The sequence below is a fragment of the Pezoporus flaviventris genome, unplaced genomic scaffold (genome assembly GCF_033815535.1).
Source record: "Pezoporus flaviventris isolate CSIRO_AGI_PZ_B2104156 unplaced genomic scaffold, CSIRO_AGI_Pfla_v1 ptg000047l, whole genome shotgun sequence".
Classification (NCBI taxonomy): Eukaryota; Metazoa; Chordata; class Aves; order Psittaciformes; family Psittacidae; genus Pezoporus; species Pezoporus flaviventris.
Genome location: NW_026892595.1, coordinates 3,346,489 through 3,361,295, shown reverse-complemented (window position 1 = coordinate 3,361,295; position 14,807 = coordinate 3,346,489).

Below are 14,807 nucleotides of genomic sequence, written 5' to 3'. Positions count from 1 at the left end.
TAACCCAGAGTGTAGCTACAGAAGGACAATTTGTTATTTGGCCTCTGGCAGTGAGATACTCAAAAGGAATAAATAGAAGGCAAGAATAGATGTCTTGCCTGCTAAGAATTCCTCTGAGAAAGACAATGATGAGATCATAACTTCATTTGTGACAGTGAAATGTTATTTGAATTGCTATATACATCCCTGTCACTCATATTGCCAATTTCAGCATACATGGCATTCCCATATCTACCTCTCTGTCTAAACTCTGCTCACTTCTACATAAGCAGTCCTTTTAAAATCAATGGGATTGTATAGGTTAAACTAAAACAATTTGGTTAGTACACCAAAGAAATTATCTGTGGAGAATTCAGAATAGCTATTCACAGGCTGAAGAACAAAGCCATTAGGCAAGGAAAGGAGGAGGTGGGGTGAGGCCAGGTGAGGTGGGGTAAGGAAAGGAGTAAAAGAAAACAGAAAAGAACCTGCAGACCTCTTTGAAGGAAATAGTCGAACAAATTGAAAAAGAGGGGATAATTCATCCAGAAGAATGTAAGGGGAAAAGACACATACAAGTCATGATGAAATTTTTTCATGAAAGATATCTTAGCAATTTGAACAAATGGTGTGTGGATAACATCACCATAAAGAAAAAAAAATAAGGAAGGGAATAAAAGATGTCATTAAAAACATGCTTGAAGAATGGCAATTGTTCTTTATTTTCTTACCTCTGCACTGAAAAGAAATGGTCATTCCAAGTTTTCATGGTGTTCAGAAAGACATAACAGTAGAGACAGAGAGGGCTAATTCATTTCTAGTAACTTCAGAAAGTCTACTGTGTACAACTGCAATGACTTTATTTTACAGAATGGAAAGGCATAGAATAGAATAGAAGAAAATGGAACTTAATAGAATGGAATGCAATAGAGAAGTATAGAATTAAAGGAATGGAATGGAACGGAATGGAGAGGCATAGTACACAATGGAATGAAATGCAATGCAATGCAATGCAATGCAATGCAATGAAATGGAATGCAATGCAATGGAATGCAATGCAATGGAATGGAGAGATATAGTACACAATGGAATGCAATGGAACTGAATGGAATGCAACTGAATAAATGGAATGGAATATGAATGTTCCTATTCTATTCTATATTCCTATAATAAGAATATAACTATAGTCTATTCCATTCTATTCATTCAGTTCCATTGCATTCCATGCCTCTCCATTCTATTCTGTTCTATCCATTCCTTATGCTCAGTTTGAGTTGAATAATGAGACTGTTATTTCCCTGCAATGTGGGGTGGGAAGTAGTTTGCTTTATATCTAGGTAGGTACTTATTAAGACACAATTAATACTAAATATTTGAGGCATCAACTTCAGTTGACTGAATGATGTAGCTTATTTCTCTGTGTCCCCTTCATTAGCTGCAAAGGAACCTGGAGTGACCAGCACAGAACCGATGCCTATATACAGTTAACTGAATCCCATGGGAAGAGTCTTGAAGAAGGACTGCGTATCTGTGAATTCTGTTATGAAATGGTCAGATTCCCAGAGTTTTTATTGAAATACTATCTTTTGCTTTCAAAGAAGGAATAATATGATTAGCCTGACATTGCCTTTGATGCATCAGATGCCAGAAGTGGAGCCCAGAGAGACAACTGGACAGACACTGTACTTAGGGGTGTGGATAACATGAATTCTTTGAATCCACATTATAACAAATGCTGCAAAGAACTAAAAGTTAAATAACATAATCCTAGCTGTAGAATAAATACATTTTTAAAGAAAAATGCCAGTATGATCATGGGTAATTTCCATGTTCCAAAGAGAAGTCATGAGAAATACTGCTGTCATTCATGGTCGACTTCAAGTGCTGGGGTGAAGATGTGAAGATGCATTGCCTCACAGTCCCCATACTGTGACCCTCAGAAATCTGGAGGACTTGTTTTTGCAAAGAACAAACCCATCACCACTCTATTCTCTTTTCCACATTGATAAAGTTTCAATGCTAAGTGCTCTGTTTTATCTAACTGTTTATGGAATTGAAATAAGATAAACAAGAGATCCATAGCTAAACAGTTAGATGGCAAATTAACAATTATTATAAAACAACAAGATAAGCTTATATAATGATTAATATTAATACCAAGCTTTTAGATATATTTCTCTCTGTTAACACAAGATAAGGAATAGAGGGCAAGCATATGATGTCAGGAAAAATTCTTCCTAACTGTAGTAATTTTATTCTTAAACTATGTAAATAACATAATTTTATATACTCCTTAAATTACTTCTGCATGCAGTTATGGTTTCTATGTCTCAGGATGTGGTAAAACTGGAAAAGGTAGAGAGAAGTAAGGCAAGGACAGTCAGAAGCATGAGGTGACATCTCTGGTGAAGCAGACTAGGATTCTAGGATTCTTCAAGTTGGAAAAGCTCTATAAAACATAGAGAAAATAAGGAAGACTATTATTGTCTCTCCCTATGCAATAAACAGCATACATCGAGTGGAACTAAAAGGTGAAAGGCTGAGGCTAAACTTAAAAGAGTTTAGCTGAGCTATGAAATTACTTGTGACCAGTTGTGGAGGATGAGTATTAAAAAACGACTGGCAAATTCACAACAGTACTGTCCATTGAGGGTTATTAAATAAGAAGGCTGCGCCATGAAGTTCCTGAGTCACAGTTGTTGGGAGTTAAGAACAACACCTGGAAAATACTATGGTTTTGTCTCCCCAAACATCTGGCAAAAATATTTGTCTAAAATGTCTTTGGTCAAATGTTGTGCAAGGTATGCAAGAATTTTTTTTCCTAAATATGTTGGTTGAGCAACACAGTGTACTTGATGTAAATAATACATGTATAGTGAAATGAGAAATGCCTTCAAACCACTGACTTCATTATATAATTCTATTTGGCACTATAGGATCCTGATACTTAGCTTGAGCTTTCAAACTAACCCAAAAATTCACAATTTAATCTGTTTCTTTTTTATTTCATTAGGAGGAAATGCTTTCTTTTTTTTTTTTTTAAATGTACACTGTTAATACTTGCTCTTATGAGGTTTCATACCTCTTATGAGGTTTCAACCCTCTGTATAGAAAATAACAAAACATTTAGGTAGCTCTCTCAAAAGACTGTTTCTGTTCCCATGCCTGTTATTGCAGTAAACTTTGGCATGACAGTGCTTCTCTTTTTAAAAGTTTTCTTCATATGTAGTATTGCAAGGCAGGTTCTAATCTATATATTAATAACCAAATTCAAATTAGCAAAATCAGTAGTCTCAGGCATTATGAAAGTCTGCGATGTCATAACAAATCAAATGAACCATATAGATTATATAGATACAGATTTATACTGTACCCCATTGTCAGGTACTGGTATTAACAATTATGCTTTCATTAGTCTATCAACATAGAGGTGGGACCTGACTATTTCTGCCATACAAAGTTTGAAGATAAGTTGATGCTGAATATGTATGACGTGGTTCATTGCTCTTTGCAGTGTAAACTATACATACCACTGTGACTTCTAGTACCCAGCTACACTGGGGACTTCTGCAGTATGGTGCGGTGTGCAGTACAGATCCAGAACAATCTGCCTGTGTCTTTCCTAGTAAGTAAATATTTCAGCCAGAAGCAGAACACAAGCAGCTCTGGCTTCCAGCTACCATTAGATCAGACCTCTGAAGGGATTAAATGATGTGTGTTAACAGATTTCAGCTCAGCTGCTTCACTTTGAATGCTCAAGTTCTTCATTAAAAAAAATAAAATCTAATCCTGGAGTTCCTCCATGTATTCATTTAGATTTGTAAACAGTGAAGAAAATGTAAAAGCTGTACATTCCCTGCTTAGCTGCAACTGACAGCTGCAAGAAGGACAAACTGTGCTGGAAGAAGAAAAGAAAAAATAGAAAAACTTAAAACAACAGTTGAAGCAATTATGTCTTCCAATAACCCTCTCAACCACTACCACACCTGCTTTCCATCTATCCTTATTAACAAGTCTAATGCAAAAGATTAAAAATTAGAGGCTTTCAGAGTCCAAATACTCATTACCAGCTGTTCTGTGCAGATGTCAAAAATTAGGATTTTCAGGTGGGTTACCTGAACCACAAACAACCTGCAAAAGCCTGAGTCAGTTTTTTTATCTCCTTGTATAAAGCTCATCAAAAAGAAGACCTGTCTGTCTGGGACAAAAATATCATTTTAGTAACATGCAGTGTGACTACCATGGACGAAGGGAGAAAAGAAACACTAGAAAAAAGGCGGTGGCCTCAGCAGGAAAATGTATGTCTACATGATATATGTGAACTTCCTCTTTTAAAAGTTTCCACTCCTATCCCATCCCAAGTAATGCCATTATCTTGTGGCCCATGCTGTGCACTTTTAAAATTAGCAAACAGGTGTTAAATCTGGTATTTGACAGCTATAGCAAAGACATGCATTGTCTCCACAGCTGTGGTAACTGGCAGCCATTGTCATCATAAGAAGTGCTGGCAATTGAAAGAATAATTTGCATTATTTTGCAATTTCAGAGAAATTACTATTGTGCAGCCACTGCAGCCATCAGTCAGCTCTCTGGGCAGAGTATTCAATATATTTTGTATCAGTGGAGACAGTAGTCCATTTTTCTTGCAAACTGGCACTTAGCATCAACTTGTTACTTAGTGGATTAGGTAAATGTGTGAGCATAATCTCTGTAGCTTCATGAGTTATGAGATCTTCAGGCTATTGCAGTTAATAATGGAATGAGACTAGAACATCCACTGTGACCTTTCTCTCCAACCTTGAAAAAGAATGGTCTTCTGATTGCTGCTTTTCAGTATAAGGCTCAAAGATTAATTTTTACTTGAAACTGGGAATTTCTAGAACTCCATCCTGAGATTTAGGCAGAAGCCCAGATTCACATTCAAAATTAAAGGGGTTATAATGCTGGTGTCAAGGCAAACTTTTCCTGTTTTGAGGCACAATTAATGCAGACACAGAATTATCACAGGGGGCAAGGAATAGGAAATCTCTTGAATGCTTTCTGCTTTCTCATTCATTTTTTCATTGCTGACTTGCTGTGTGTTATTGAAGGTTACCTTTGGACCCCAGTATCACTTTCCTCCTTTCAAAGAGCTCCCACAACATTTTCATGCACATTTTCTGCTCCAGACTTCAATTCCAGACCAAACTCAAAATATTTTGCTTCCAAACCCAAAGTATTCCTTATTAATAGTACCAAAAGTATTCATGGTATTTCTGTTTGTGGAAAAACAAGTGTTGCTTTGTCAAATCTACAGGTCCACAGAAGACCTTTTTCAGTTTTGTTTTTTTTACTAATATGTCAGACAAAAAAGTAAATGATTTGATATGAAATTAACCATCAGAATGTGTTACAACAGAGTTATAATTAAAAACTAAGTGTTTAAAAAAGGAAATTCGTAAATCAAACTATTTGTTTAAAGTTATGTTTAAATATATCCTAATAAGCAACGTATTTCCACAGCTAATCTACCATTAATCACTTCCTGGAATTATTTATATTTTTGGAATATGCAGCCCAAATCCATAAATATTATGTTTAGATTGATTTATTTTAGTATTTATACACAGTCTGTTCTTCAAGCTTCTGGGCTTTTAATTAATCTGGATTTGGGGCATAAATTCCTTATGCCTTGATTAATACCAAGCAGGTTTTATTTAATTAAACAGACAGACTGGTGAGAGACATTTTAATCAAAAATTTCATATGCATACAGTACATCTATATTTTTTAATACAAGCTCAGGCACATTAAAACAAGATTTATTCTTTCTCAGCTGTTTTCGTTTTTGAATTATGGCATATTTCTGGTTCATGTGAGGAGTTACCTTCATGCACTCATTCCATGCCCTGCCTCCTCTCTCCTCAGAACAGCAGAGCAAGCAAGATGAAGTGACAGGAACAAACAGAAAAAACAAGGACAAAAGTAAAATAATCACATGCTGAGAAAAATCTTGTTGAATTTTTTGAAAGCAAAAAGGAGTGATATAAAGGCCATTTCTTGAGGAGCAAAGTAATTCCAGGAAAATACAGAGAATTATTTTGTTTCTTAGGAAAGAAATGGAAAATCAGAAGATTTCAAGAAAGATTATCATATGGTCATACCTTCATTATCTTTTCAGTCATGCTGGTAAGAGGTTAATTTTAAAGCTTGATGCATCTGGTTTTCTATGGAAAATAATTGTTTGAATAATAAACATTCAGCTGAGGTTTTGCATCTATCTACATTGTGTGTAGATATGGTCATCAGCATAATATCATCCTAGTAACCTGATTTTTCAGCATATTTATTTGCCACTCAACTGTCCCTATCCATGTTTAATGTTTTTAAATATCTTTAATATGACAAACTGGTATTTTTTAAAATAGAAAGAATAGTCTTCACAGCTCATAGCTCAGATATGGGCCTTTTATTTTTCACAGATCTGGGATCACAATTAAGAATCATCAGCACTGTCATTAAAGTGAGACTATATTATTTTAGGAGGGGTAAGATCAATTCAAATGAAAAACAAGTAAGATCTGTGAAAGTATATGTATATACAGGTTCAATATATACTGTTGTGTAAATGGATTTAGCTGACTACTAAAGAGTAAGTGTGAATGACCCCCTATTGCTGAGAGAGGATGATGGTCAAGTGCAGTCCCTCTAATCAAGGAGGACATTGTACCTGTCCAACAGGCAATTGGGAATGGCCAAAGGAGCTTGCAGACCAAGTTGCTTGATAAAGCAAACACTGCAAAGGAGAATCACGGCACTTGGCTTTAGGTGTTTTTAATGCACTCATGCAAAGCTGAGGTTACCCTAAGTTTGGGGTGTTTGGGATAACCTAAGTAACCTACTTTTTATACCTATTTTAGAACAGCTTCTTTCAAAAAAAATGGGTATTAAAGCTTCTACTGAAAGACGCTCTTATAATTATTGGAAGTTTTGAGTAATGAGTTTTCCCCCAGAGGAGACAGTTTAACTTTTCCGAACTCAGGCACAAAAGCTGAGAGTTTATAATGATTTGTTTGCAAATATCAAAATAGCTTAGCTGACATCCAGGTTAATTTTTTTTCAAAAACATTTTCTTCTCCTCTGAATTCACTGTTTTTGGAGCAGAAAATTATGTCTGAGGAGGGTCCTTTAAATCTAGCCATGATATCTGCACCTAAATTTCTCATCCTTTGTTTCCTTTATGATCAAAAAACTGAAACAAGCCAGATCACTGTTTTTTCTCAAAGTGCTATCTTGGTACTCATCTATAAAGGAAAACCATAAAAACAGCTAAGATTTTTAAATTCAAGTTCTTGAGACTAATGTAAGTGTTGAGGAATGCATCAAATGGCAACAAGTGGAAGAACTCATGTCCAGTAATCAAGTTGATCCAAGACTAATTTGTGTTGTTGCCTTATCAATATACATTTATAAATAATTATATATAAAATATATATATAAAATATATATATAAACTATAACAGACAGCAGGTAGCTGGTAGCATTATTGACAGTGAGTAACTGTCACATTTTTACAATATTGAACAGAACAATATTTCTCTGAACAAACGCTAAGGCTTCAAAACCAACACTTACTAAGACATCTGAATTCTGAAATCTATACTTATTTGTCCAGGCATTACTGGTTTTCAAAGCAGACATTCTACACTAAACATGTGTTTACGAATATTAATTTATGGAAACACAGGAGAAAAAATATCTCTAAGTGCTAGTACATGAACAATGAACTTTCTCTAAAAGACTTGCAGTTGGATTTAAAAGACAAAATGAACAAAAGTCACAAAGGTTTTTTGTGTTATTGCTTGTTTGTTCTGTAAAGGAAATACCTCCTCAGTGTGTGATCACAAGAAGTAAAATATGATCAATCAGAACATCTAAGCTGCAGCCTGGGTATTCTTGGAAGTTGCTAGTGCACTTCTAAGGGGTTTACAGAAGTTGACTGAGAAAAACAGTTCATGCTGCATGGTACCTCAAACAGAAAGAAGAGGAAGGTCACAAACAGAAAATAAATAAATAAATAAATAAATACATAAATAAATTAAAACCACTGGAAACCACAGAGCTGGATAAAAAGGTAACAAAGCCATCTACAAACTGACATTCCTCTTTTTAATAACAATCAACCATCATTAGTTATATTAAAAATAAATGCAGGATTAAACATATCAAGCATCATAATAACACTCAAACACAGTTCACGTGGGGTCTTTAGATAAAACAGATTAGACCAGTCGTTGAAAGATGAGAATTAGAAACTATTTCTGCTCTTTGTTGATTTGGGATGGGGGTAGATATAGGAAGTTTTGTCTGCCTTCACAAATCTCTTCAGTGGTCACCCCATTTTCCACTGTGAAGTTACCAAGCAGTATTTGTGACAAGACTTTTGTGTGTTCAAGCTGTGCAGCAACTAGTTTTAAATAATAGAACTACAGAGCTGCTCTCTCTCCCTCTCTCTGACATACTCTTGAACACTGATATATTGTGCTTCATCAGCTGCCTGTCAGTATCTTCCATCTTTCAGACGAAAACTGCTTCAAGGTTTCATGCTTTGCATCATCTTATGCGTGGGCATAATCCAGAATATCCTGGTGAAATAAAATAGTCATTGTATTCACATTAGCAAGATGAAGCCTCCCAGCTTGCTTGCTTGTAGAGCCTCCCAGCACTACAAACACACAGGGGCAGCTGGTTGTCACTGCTATTCTGTCTGCTCCTTCCTCTCCATGATAAATCATGTCTTGGTTTATCTCCACAGCAGCCTCCTGCAATATCTGTACCTATATACTAGTTACAGAAAAGGGATTTGTGGGCTTGCCTACCTACAAGGCAAAGGACACCACCAGACAACATATGAATGAAATATATGTTGTATATGTTATGTAATACATAATGTTCCTTTCTTCATCATTCACAAGAGCTCTGGGTTGGTCATACTCTCCCTCTTCCCAGTGGAAGCTAACCGCATTTAGTAGAAACAGCTGAACACCTCACAGCAAGAATATGGTTCATGTTCTCCTTGAAGTTGTGAATGATTCACAGGCAGTTGTGTGTTGCACCTACAGTTTGTTGCACCTCTACTTTGTGTTTAAACTACAATCAATACTTGTTTGTTTGTTTGTTTAGGGCTATTTCTTATCATATCTGGTCAGGAATCATGACACGCATTCCGACTTGTCAGAAAGGTATGAGTCTTGATTTTGAAAAAAATCTTAAGATAATTTCACCCAAGCTTTCATAGAACATGCAGTTTACACAAATATCCTTCAAAAGACATTACCACTCCTATAAATAATTGGAGGAGAAACTATCCTCATGGCTCATTATAAGCCTGAAAGCACAACTAAAGAATTCATTTAGAGAAATGCTGGTAAATACTTTGTGTATACCAAATGTGCTATACTGCTGAGAACGTATTTTTCCAAAAGGAAATAACAAGTGGCATACAAATGTTTTTCGTTTTTTTCTCCTCAGAATTTTACATGTTGAAAAAAATCCTCTGTGACTGGTTATAAACTGGTTTATTTTAATAAAAAATTCAGTGGAGACTGACTTTTTTATTTAATAATTACAGCTCATATCATACATTGTGACTCATTTGGGGATGATTAGTTGCCAAATATACAATAAATATATGTAGCTCTGTTCGATACTTTGTTGAGTAGTAGAATGAGAATTTATTTGGCTTTTAAAATAATATGCTAAACATTCTGTAAAGGGAAAATATAATAAAGATCAGGAGGAGTTTTCCATTAGAAAGTCCAGCCCATATCTCCACTGAAATTCATGGAATTCTCTGTGAAACTGGAGTCAAGTTTTGTACAAGCTTCATCAAGTCTGCACATATTTTGAGCAGAATTTTATCTTATACTAGCTTTAAATAACACATACCTCCTCTCCATTCATACTGTCATTACTAGAAAAATGAGTGGTGCCCCTGAGATCCTTGAGGTTCAGATCAGGTTGAGCAATGAAGACAGCAAGTGTTACTTTTACCCCTAGATTCATACCACCTCCATGAGTGACAGTTTCCCAAGAATGTCCCAAGAGGCGGCAAAGTGTACTACTGTCAAGCACTGCACTTCCCTCACAACTTATGTCTCTGAGATTCAAAGGCATTAAAGATCATGATACATTAGCACAAGGAGTCAGCAAATGGTAGGGTTTTCTTTGAAGAGAAAAAGAAAATATATGCTTCCAGTGGGTAGGAAAATGCATAGTAATCTCATTTTGGTTGCTGGGAACATCTTTTGAACAAGTTTTCTGATACAAAAAAAAAAGCAAGCTATATAACTGTTCTGAGAAGAACCATGTCACACAACAATTATAAAAAGCTGTTTTTATGCATCTATTTCCCACCCCCACTTTTTAGCAGATTAATGTTGGAGTTTGTTGATCATTTTGACAGAGAAATCGCTTGCAATGTTCCAAGTATCAGAGTTAGATTTCCTGTGTAGAATGAAATTCTGAATTTCATTAATTACTTTATTACCACAAATTGTTGGAAGAAACATGTGTTCTTGGATGTTAATTAATAGCTCATTATTATTATACAAATTAACTTGGCAGCACTATGTACCGTATATTTGTGGAATAATGAATTACATTAAAGGGAAGCCAAGATGGCAAACACTGAAGTGTATGCATCTATTATCTGCTCCTCATAAATGCATAAGCTTTTCCTAGGGCATTAAATATAGACCCTAATAAGAGGCACACTAGAGTCAAAAGAAAAAGAAAAAAGAACAGTAGGGAAAAGGATAAAGAGCAATGCACTTACAGCTTGAAGTACTGAGTATAGCACTGAGAAGCAATAGCTACTGTTGCAGTCCCACAGGCATTTCTTCTTAAACAGCTTGTCATAAAAGCTGGGAAAGCCAACAATGTACTGCACAGTAGTGTGAGGTTTGAGTCTGACCTGTGAAACTAACAGTACACACAGACTCATCTCAACTGCTCTGAGCAGCTGGCATGTACAGGAACACAAAAATACAGGGGTTCAAAAGAGAAATCAGCAAAGTCTTACCTACCCTGGTGCAACAAAAGGAAAGTTTGCCTTGACTTACCATTCTGTTTCTTTTATTTTCCCTTTTTCACTTTGTTTTTTTTGCTTCTCTTCTTCCTTCCCTTAAATTGTACCAATTTCCATATGTTTTTCCTCCAATTCAAACATAGTCATAATCTTTGCACTGATTCTCAATAACTTGGCTCGTCCCTGTTTTATTTTTGATTTTAAACCAAGGGAAATATTTATCTGGGGGTCCTACTTAGATTCTCTCAAAATTCTATTTAATCTCTATATTGATCTCTCTGTACTTGTATACTGTTTTAATTTTTATGTATTTTAACATCTTTATAATTTGGTATTTCATATGTCATTTATATAAAATTTCATATATCCAGGGTATTATATTCTCTGGTGTTCTACTCTTTATAAATTTTCTACTTATTCCTAATAGCAAAAGACTTTCTGCTAACTTCTACCCCATGCAAACAAGACTATTGAATTGTCTGGCCTGAAAGGTATTCCTTAGAAGTGTTTCCTCCTCCTTTGCAAAGCCAACTCCAATATAGCTATAAAACTCCTTCTTCTTCAATAATTCTGAGTATTGAAAAGGGAGATATTAAATTCTACTTGGTCAGATACCTGAGATCACTTCAAGCACAACTGTGCATCCAGGAATAATATTTATGTTCATAGTTCTTGTTTTCTAGTGGACAGTTTGGCTTATACTTCAGAGCAGTCTGAAGTACGGGAAAGAAACACCACAACCTCCCCAAAGTTTATTTCACAGATTAAGTAGCTTAGTAAGGTTTTGAGAATCAGATGTATAGATATATTCTTCAGTAAGAAAATGTTCGATTTTGTCCAGTTGTATATTACTTTTTCCTTATTTATCAGGTAGCAAACTGAGTTGTCAATCTTCACATCAACAGGGTTATAGGATTTTTTTTCATTATTTCAACATCAAACAGTATTTCTTCAAAATTTCTTTCATATTTGTATAACAAAGGGAGTTATGATGAAATGTGAGTTGGAGAGATGGAAGGTACAAAAAGTCAACCTTAATACATCCTAGGGAATGTAGTGAAGGTAGTAAAATTTTCTGATAACACTAAAGTCAAAGACTAAAGTAATCTTGATATGATCGATAAAGGGGGTTGAAAACAGTTTCACCTGTCAAAAGAGGAGACACTTACTTTGATGACACCTTGACATTGACTTTTCGTTAAGTTTCTATTCTCCTAACTGAGATAAACCTGCCTGGACAATTTCTATCAATTTTTACTTTGCATTTTTAATTTTCAGTCTGCTGTGGTTAACCTAGGTGCCTGAATCATTATTTTATAAAGTTCAAGGAAGAATAGTTTAACAGAAATATTGGACTGTGAAGTGGAGATAATATATGCATGATAATCTGAATCTTGAAATTAAAAAAAAACAACCCAGTGAACCCAATTGTCCTCTCAGTTAATCCTGTACAATGGGGAAAAAACACCGGGATCACTCACTCTTGTTGCAGGGACAGGGGGAGAAATATATGCCAAAAAGCTGCTTTTGACAGGGAGATCACTTACAGATTTCCATTATGGGCAATATAGACTCAGCTTGGGGAAATTAATTTATTGTCAGTTAAACAGATATGGCTAATAAGAAATAAGAAAAAAATTAAAAACAACTTCACTAGTCCTCCTGTTGTGGCTTCACCCATGAAGGCATCACACAAAATTCCCTTGCTGGCCACAGCCTGTGTTCAGCCAATTTTATTCCTGTATAAGAGAAGCATTACTAACGCCTAAGGTCTTCATAACTCGCTTTAGAGAAACCCTATTTAGCACACATTTCAAATATGCTAGGGGAGGATCCCAGACTGGAAGATGACAATTTTCACATAGGGAGAATTCCATTCCTACATTAAATGTCACAAAAGCAAAATTCAGAGGTCATAAATACTTCAGCTTTCCTTTCCCTTTTGGGGAAGTATAAGGAAGATCAGAATACACCATCAAAATATGTTGAAATGAAGAATAATATATTCTCTCTGCTGGTGGTCATCTAAAGATAGAGTAAGTACTTTGTAGACAGCTTTAATTGTCTACAACATGTACCTATCTGTAATCACAATGCAAATTGCTGGATTATAATAAATATAGTGCTTAAAAATTCAGTTCTGTGCAACATCTATTCTTTATTTTCCCATGCGCAACAGGCAAATACAGATAAAGTTTGCACAGTTTAAAGCCACAAGCAGGGAGAATGTACTCAGGATTATCTCTTTCACATGCCAGTTGACAACCAGATACCATGTTCACACACATAGAGGTCAGACCTGATGTCCCACCTACACAAGTGCCAGTCCTGCCTTTGCTGTCTCCTTGTTTCCTTCAATTAGAGAAAGGCATAGAATCACACTCCATTATTATTTAATTTTACATCAAAAAATCTTGGGAAACACAGTAAGAGTATGGTAATCACAATCCCTGATTGGGTACCTGCTTAAAACTTGCGAGGTAACAACTATCCAGTGACTGTAGCTTAAAGATTCCCTATTTTTTTTGATATCAGGGATTTAATGATCATCTTTTTCAGTTTGCAACAGGAATATAGAATTTTTTTTATATAACTCTCTATCAACAGTCTTTGTACCAGAAGAAAATAATGTTGAATAAGGTATGGTGTATATATATTTTGTCATTTTTTTCATATTATTGAAATGTTTCAAATCTCAGTATAATATATCACCTGAACAGATAGTCCTGAGCAGGATTTGGAAGGAAAATAAGCTGATTTTCCAAGGGATTTCCTGGCAATCGCAACTCTTTTAGGTAAGAGTGCTTACTGACTTGCCATGGAACAAGAGTCTTGTAATTGCCATGTCTCATACCATACTTTTGCACTACTAGGTGTTTTCAGGGAAGGTATACCAGCAGGTCATGCTTTCTGAAGTTGTATAGATGTAGCCAGTGATTACAGTCTGGATATCAATAATTATTTATAATGTACATAATTTCTTACAAAGAGGAAGTAAATTACATCAGTGGGACCCAGAGCTTACTCATAATTTTGAGTGATCTGGACTGTTACTATTTAGGTCTTTAGGCAGAATTCACAGCTAGCACATTTTATAGGCAGAAGCTGGGTTTTGTTTCAAAAAGATGACAGATCCCACGCAATATCTTCCTTCAGAGTCTAGTTATAACCAAGCTTAATTTAGACCATACAGGTAAAACCAAAGCATGTCTTAAGCTGATTCTTGTTATTCACAAAATTCCAGATATTACATTTATTTTGTAAGACAATTTTTTACAGAGGGCTAATACCTTTAATATTATGACCCTAACATAAAAAAACTATCTTCAACTTTCTGTATTCCTATGGCAGCTGGCATTCGTGAGCCTACAGACAGAAGTAAAATCTTCATCTTCAAATAACATCTTACATTCACTGACCTTCACTTTCCCAAGAATCCAAAAGAACAATCTGCCTGATCTCTTGACTGGACATGTGAAAAATCCAGTTTAACTATATAATCAGTCTGGACTGAGCTTCATTAGTCAGCCCTGTGGAGCTATGTGCCAAAATGCCTTTCAGGATGCTTTGAACATCTCAGTGCCTGTTGAAACTTCCTGAAAGTTAAAATACAGAAAGGTACTCACTACCTATCAATTCCATAATCCCGCACTACTGGATGCAGAGTTTCCCATTGTACTATGACACTTACAAAATCTTTTTTGGAAGTGTTTTTCAGTTTTAGTCTTTAAGACTAGATATCTGTGTATGCTTTAATATT